Source organism: Schistocerca gregaria, chromosome X (genome assembly GCF_023897955.1).
Source record: "Schistocerca gregaria isolate iqSchGreg1 chromosome X, iqSchGreg1.2, whole genome shotgun sequence".
Classification (NCBI taxonomy): domain Eukaryota; kingdom Metazoa; phylum Arthropoda; class Insecta; order Orthoptera; family Acrididae; genus Schistocerca; species Schistocerca gregaria.
Window position 1 is genome coordinate 713,902,910 of NC_064931.1, and position 6,417 is coordinate 713,909,326.

At 33.8% G+C, this 6,417-nt stretch overlaps 1 long non-coding RNA gene across 1 annotated transcript; it reads left to right on the forward strand.

Annotated features, from left to right (window-relative positions):
- Positions 1-4,441, forward strand: LOC126298830 (uncharacterized). The gene is made up of 3 exons (XR_007552686.1): positions 1-358; positions 1,322-1,477; positions 3,614-4,441. It is a non-coding gene; the product is annotated as an uncharacterized LOC126298830 (long non-coding RNA).
- The last annotated feature ends 1,976 nt before the right edge of the window (positions 4,442-6,417 follow it).

Below are 6,417 nucleotides of genomic sequence, written 5' to 3' on the forward strand. Positions count from 1 at the left end.
ACTTCTCCATAGTGCGAAAACACGTGTATCAAACAACTAAAATTTTAAGGCAAATGCAATATTTTACACACAAATAAAAATATACTGTTTGTGTCATCATGCACAATGATATATTGTGTACTTTTAATGTTTGAGTGCGCTGTGAGGAATTTGTATTATAAGGTAGTCAGCTGCAAACTACATTTGTGATTCCTATAAATTAGGCATGATGTGTGTGTTCGGACATTTGGAAGATTAAATGTGTTATGAGTAACCTATTTTGTAGTATATCAACAGTTGTGAGCTACAGTTGTGTTTTATTCACAATTTTGGCAGCCTATCTTGTTCGGGAAACAATATTTCCTTAACTGTAATACAGGTACGTACTTACGTGATTAGTGAATTATTTCAGCTTTTGTCTACTACTTGACCTGGTTCTTGTAAGTCAGTGTTTGAAAAGTTTACACTTGTAGCATAAACATGGCTTTCATGAACTTGGTGGCTATGATGTAATAGTGTATATTGCACATATTACAGCTGTCATATTGTGTTTCATTTAGTTTCTGATATGTTTGTTGAAAACTGCCAGGTTATTCCACGCGAAATCATCAAGCCAAAAGTAGATATAAGGCCCAAGTTTTTTGGATTTATTCCAAAATTTATATGTGAAATGTATGCATAAACATAAGAAAATATTTGAAGTTTCAACCAATTCTATCAGGTAGTTTCTACATTATCACCATTTAAAGTTTTAGGATAATTGTATTTCTGGGGGGTGATTAAGACTTAACTAAAGCGTGCAATCTTTTACAGAATTTGAAGCAAGATCCTCACTTTTGAGCCTTAAAATTTTCACTGTTTTGTTCTAAACTGAACACTGAAACTGATGGATCTACAAAATTCTGATTTATAATGTTCAATCATATTGAAAAACTGTACTGAAACTCAATATATCATTAATTTCAAAATTGTGACATAGGCGTAGAAAACTATGGATAGCTAAAATCTCTCTCGAAATAACCTTATAAAACCACATATTTTTGAAAAAAGCATAAAATTACCTTTCAAATTGTGCAAAAAAAGGTGGGGTTTTGATTTTATATTATATAGAAGTCAAAACAAGTTTCATCTATTCAAAATACATAGAACAGCTGTTTTAAGATTCGAAATGGTTATAGTAGAGGTATATATAGGTTATATATAAGTAAAAAGTCTTAAAACTATAATTTGGAAGATCAGCTACTTAAAACAGTAATTTATTAGTACATTTTTTGTTATGTATTTTTAAATTGGGACAAAGATTTTACTGTAGTTGTAATTTTATTTATCTTTTTTGTTTTAGTTAGCTGAAGTTAAAGTCAAGAAACATAAAACATTTTTGGAGTCATGAGAAGTAAGCTGAAGTTCAGATAAGGCAGTACTACTATGCAAGTTTGCACAAGAAAAATTCACCAGTCAGCAGTTTGCCTACTGTCTTCTGCCAAGACATGAAATTTAAGTAAGGACATAAAACCTTACCTCCCCCCACAGCCTGCACATACTGAAAGTCTGCCAGTGTGCATTTGGTTCTGTTCAAGTTAACTGCCTAGTGTTTTGCGCTTAGTGACTCTTTAAATAATTGATATATAAACACAGCTATAATTTTAATTATTTTAAGTGTTCAGTAGGTTCATTACTAAATTTTTCATGTGAAAATACTTAACTGACAGAAAGTAGACATTTATGTAATTTCAGAAAAGCTGTCTGAAGAGGCAGACATTTTAGTTTGGTGTACTAATAAGTAGTACAGTGAAACAGATGATATTTGTTCCCATGATTTGTGTTATTTTTTTAAGTATTTTGAAAAGAACCAAAAATCCTGTTGTGACCCATTTAAGAAACATTCTGTACCTTTAACAAAGAAAAAAGATATGAGTATAATTACTCTGGAAATAGCAAATTATGTTAAGGAAAGTAAGAACATTATTTTAGTGCAAGGAAAGCTGTTGTGCAATACATGTAGAAAAATGCTGAATGAGGCAACACCTACTTTAGATCATGAAGATATTGCTCTGCTTGAAAGTTATAAAGCAAATGAGAGTAAATTAACCATTGCAAAAAGGGTAGTACAAAGAGAAAAACTCAATGAAACTCATTTAGTTAACTTCAGTCATTATCTACCCAACCGAAGAAAAAATATGCTAAAAAGAAGTTTAAAAAGCAAAAGACCAGGTTTAAAAAAAGTTGCCACTTGTTTTGAAAGTACAAGAACCAAACGATTCAAGTGAATCTGACAGTACAAATCAAGGTAATGAATTGAGGACAAAATCTGAGGATCTGGATCATTTAGTGGATACTATAAAGGAATCAAGACAAACTCAACCAAATGGGGAAAAAATACAGATACTAACAATCAGTCCAAAGTCTTGGTCTCACAGAAAAGCATCGGAAAAATATAATATATCAGAATTTTTAGTGCAAAAAGTCAGAACCCTTCCCCAAGAAACAACACACACTGTCAAACTGTTTTATGAAGATGATGAATTTTCTCACATGTTGCCATGTGCTAAAGACAAAGTTAGTACATAAAAAAAATACTTACAAGCAGAAAAGAATTCTTTTATGCAACTTAGAGGAACTATTTATTATGTTTAAAGAAAAACGCCCAAATATTAAAATTGGATTTTCCAAAGTTTGCTCCTTGAGACCGAAATGGTGTGTGCTTGTTGGTTCACCTGGAACCCACAGTGTGTGTGCATTTTCTTTTCCCAGCAAAACATTGTGCTTTTAGTAAACTCTCTGAACCAGCATGGTAAAGAGTCAATACACACTATGATGGACAAATTGGTTCGTGACAGACTAATCAGGGACTGTATGTTAAAGACATTGTGATTTGTCCACAAAAACAAGCGAATCACTGCAGCTACATCTAAGAGAAAAACTAGGAGACTATGATGAAAATACCAAATTTTCACAGTGGGTTTTTAGTGATGCCAAAACGACTTTACAAACAATACTACTACCTTGCAATAAGTTTACTGATTTTCCTATAAAAAAATTGAGTCTCCAATACCTCATTCTTACATCACAAAAACTCAAAACTCTTACATGAAACAGAGGAAAGAAAATTTGGAATTTAATGAGGTTTTAGTTCTTATGGATTTTGCAGAAAACTATAACTTCATTCTGCAAAATGAAGTGCAACCCTACCACTGAGGCTAGTGTATTTTTTTTTTTTTTAAATATGAAGATTCCACCATAATAGAAACATCATTGTGTTTCATTTCAGATGATCTAAAGCATGATGTACCATTTGTTTATTCAGTACAAGAAAAAACCATAGATTTCATAAAACAAAACTTCCCTGACTTTGACCAAATTGAGTATTTTACAGATGGTTGCAGTGCTCAGTACAAAAACTTCAAAACCATGAAAAGTTATGTTTTCATTATAAAGATTTTAAATTAAATGTAAACTGGAAATTTCATGCTATGAGTCATGGTAAAACAACTTGCGATGGGATCGGGAGCATAGTTAAGACAACTGTTACCAAAATAACTTTCAGAGCAGTAGGCAAAGTGAGCAGATAATAAACGCTGAACAATGTACAATTTTTACAAAAGTTTAATCTCAAAAATATTTTTTCTTTTTAAAGGAAGAAGAAATTGAAACTAAAAGAACAATGCTTGAAACTAGATTTCAAATGGATCAGACAATAGCAGGTACAAGAAGTTTCCATTATTTTAAGCCAGTTTCTTGCAAAGAAGTTACAGCCACACGAGTGAGTTCAGACTTGAAAATTTTGTTGAAACAATATATTTTTATGACTATCCCAACTATTAAACCTACCCTACATTCTTTTGTTGCATGCACTTATGAGCAAAACTGGTGGATAGGAATGATTCTGGGTATCAATGAAGAAGAAGAAGAAGAAGAAGAAGAAGAAGAAGAAGGGGACTATGAAATTCTTTTTATGCGCCCTCACGGACCAGCAGAAACTTTCTTTTGCCCTCGAAAAGAAGACAGATGGCCTGTTCCACCAGCCCATCTTCTATGTGTAGTAGCTCTCCAGAGGTAGTAACACAGTTCGGCAGATCATATAAGACTGATGCTAATTCCCGAAAGGAAATCACCAAAACATGGAACAATTTCAATGCTTTATAGTAAAAAACCATTAATGGACACTTAAATGTAATTGTTGTACATACTGCTTCATATAAACTTAGCATAATACTTCAACTGAATAATTATTAAACTTTAAAGTCATCAAAAACTCTCTGTACAAAGGATTTGTTTGAAAAAGAATAATCGCTAACTCATGTATTCAAATGTAAGTAAACCTATTTTGTAAAATTCTCAATGTATGTATCTTATATTTGAAAATAATTGATAGTTCATCTGGTATCTTCACAGCTGTATTGACTTCAAATATTTAATTATTGTATCAAACATGTATTTTACAAAGTAAATTACAAAATTTGAATTCAATTTGTTATAAAATTGTTACAACACAGAACACTATTTTTTGCGCCATTTGAAATTTTATGCTGTTTTCGAAAATATATGGGAGATTCAGTACAGTTTTTCAATATGAACGAACATTATAAATTGGAATTTTATAGATCTACCAGTTTGAGTGTTTAATTTAGAACAAAAGAGTGAAAATTTCAAGGCTCTAACTTCAAAACTAATAATTTTGCTTCCAATTCTGTAAAAGAATGCACACTTTAGTTAAGTCTTAATCGCCCTCAGAAATACAATTATCCTAAAACTTTAAACAGGGATAACTCTGATACTACTTGTTAGAATTGTATGAAACTTCGAATATTTTCTTGTCTTTATTCATACAATTCAAATATAAATTTTCATACATATTTGTGACAGGTGGGTGTAGGGCCTTGGATGACTTAGTGTGGAATGAGCCTGCCACTATTTTTGAACTAGTTACATGAATCTGTTAGTGAGCCAACTTTGATAAAACACAAAATTAGCTTCAGGCGATCGGTAAATGTTAATTAAAATTTTTTCTCTTGTTATAGCACAAACTACTGTCTTGGTTATTGTAGCATAAAGATTTTGAAAGTAAAACGGATCAGATACGTTAACTTAAAGTTATTTGATTATTGTCCAGAAAAACATTACACCAGCCACAATGCAGCTCCACTGTGAATACTGTTCCTGGGCACAGCACTTTCAAATCACCCTGGTTGTTGGAAGCTGTTGGTAATGAGTGCACTGGTCAGACAACTGAGTTATGTACCAAAGGTACCTCAGGGATATTGTCTCCTCTCCAGGAAATATGCAAGCTATTATTATTCATTGTCCTGACTGTCAGTGACAAAGCAGTGGTATGTCTAGGAGACCTGTGCAGATGAGCCACAAACCAAAGTAGTCCAGGAAATTTTATTCACTGGAGATGTGATGGGGGGACAATTATGCACAGTCATGAACTTCTTCCCACTGGTAGAAAGCATCAGTCCCTGGCAGTCAGGCATGTAGTGAGCATTCATCAGATTATAGTAAGCTGAAAAACATTGGAAAAAAACTGAGCCCACATACTGCATGAAATTTTGCAAAAAGCCTGGTGATACCAAAGAGGAAACCATTTATAAGATCTAATAGGCTTTCAGAGGTGATGCGATGAACAAGCCACTGTTCACATATGGCCACGCACTAGTGCTCAGTGAACCGCATTTAGACAGATCATCAACAAGCCAAAATGACAATGTCATTGAATAAGAGGTGACTTTGGTCATGGAAGATAGTCATATCTCAATAGGAGAACTTGCAAATGAGATAGGGGTAGGCACTGGATTAGTACATTCAATGTTGACCAATGATTATGCATGAGGAGAGAGAGTGAAAAAATTGTACTGAAACTGCTGACAATGGAGCAGAAGCAACTCCACCTGGAAATCATACAGGAGACAGCAGACAATGCCAACAATAACCCCAACTTTCTGAACAACATGGTCACGGGAGACGAGACATGGGCTTATGGGTATGACTCAGAAACCAAGATGCTCTCATAACTGTAGGAACATCTGATATCCCCGAGGCCTGTGAGTACCCACCAAGGGGCCGAACAATCACAAACAAATACTACCAGAAGAACTTTCATCACCTTCATGATGCTGAGGGCTGCAAGGCCATTATAGTGAATGGAGAAAAAGGTGGAAAAACATCAGCCTTGCTCATGGAATTTCAACAAAACTCACAGTCTGCTGTTTAGTAACCAGAACTAACAGTGGGTCCCCTGATTCTGTGTAAAGTAGAAGTCTTGAAACAGAGACTTCAAAAGTTCTGTGAGAAGCTAGGATGAGACTTCCTAGGCTTGTACCATAAAACTGAGAGGGTAAAAAGGAAATTACTCCTGCGAAACCAAACACTTCCTTTTCTCACTTACTATCTTGAAAGACATGGATTAAGGCAATTGGGTAGATGCTGTATTTTTTCACT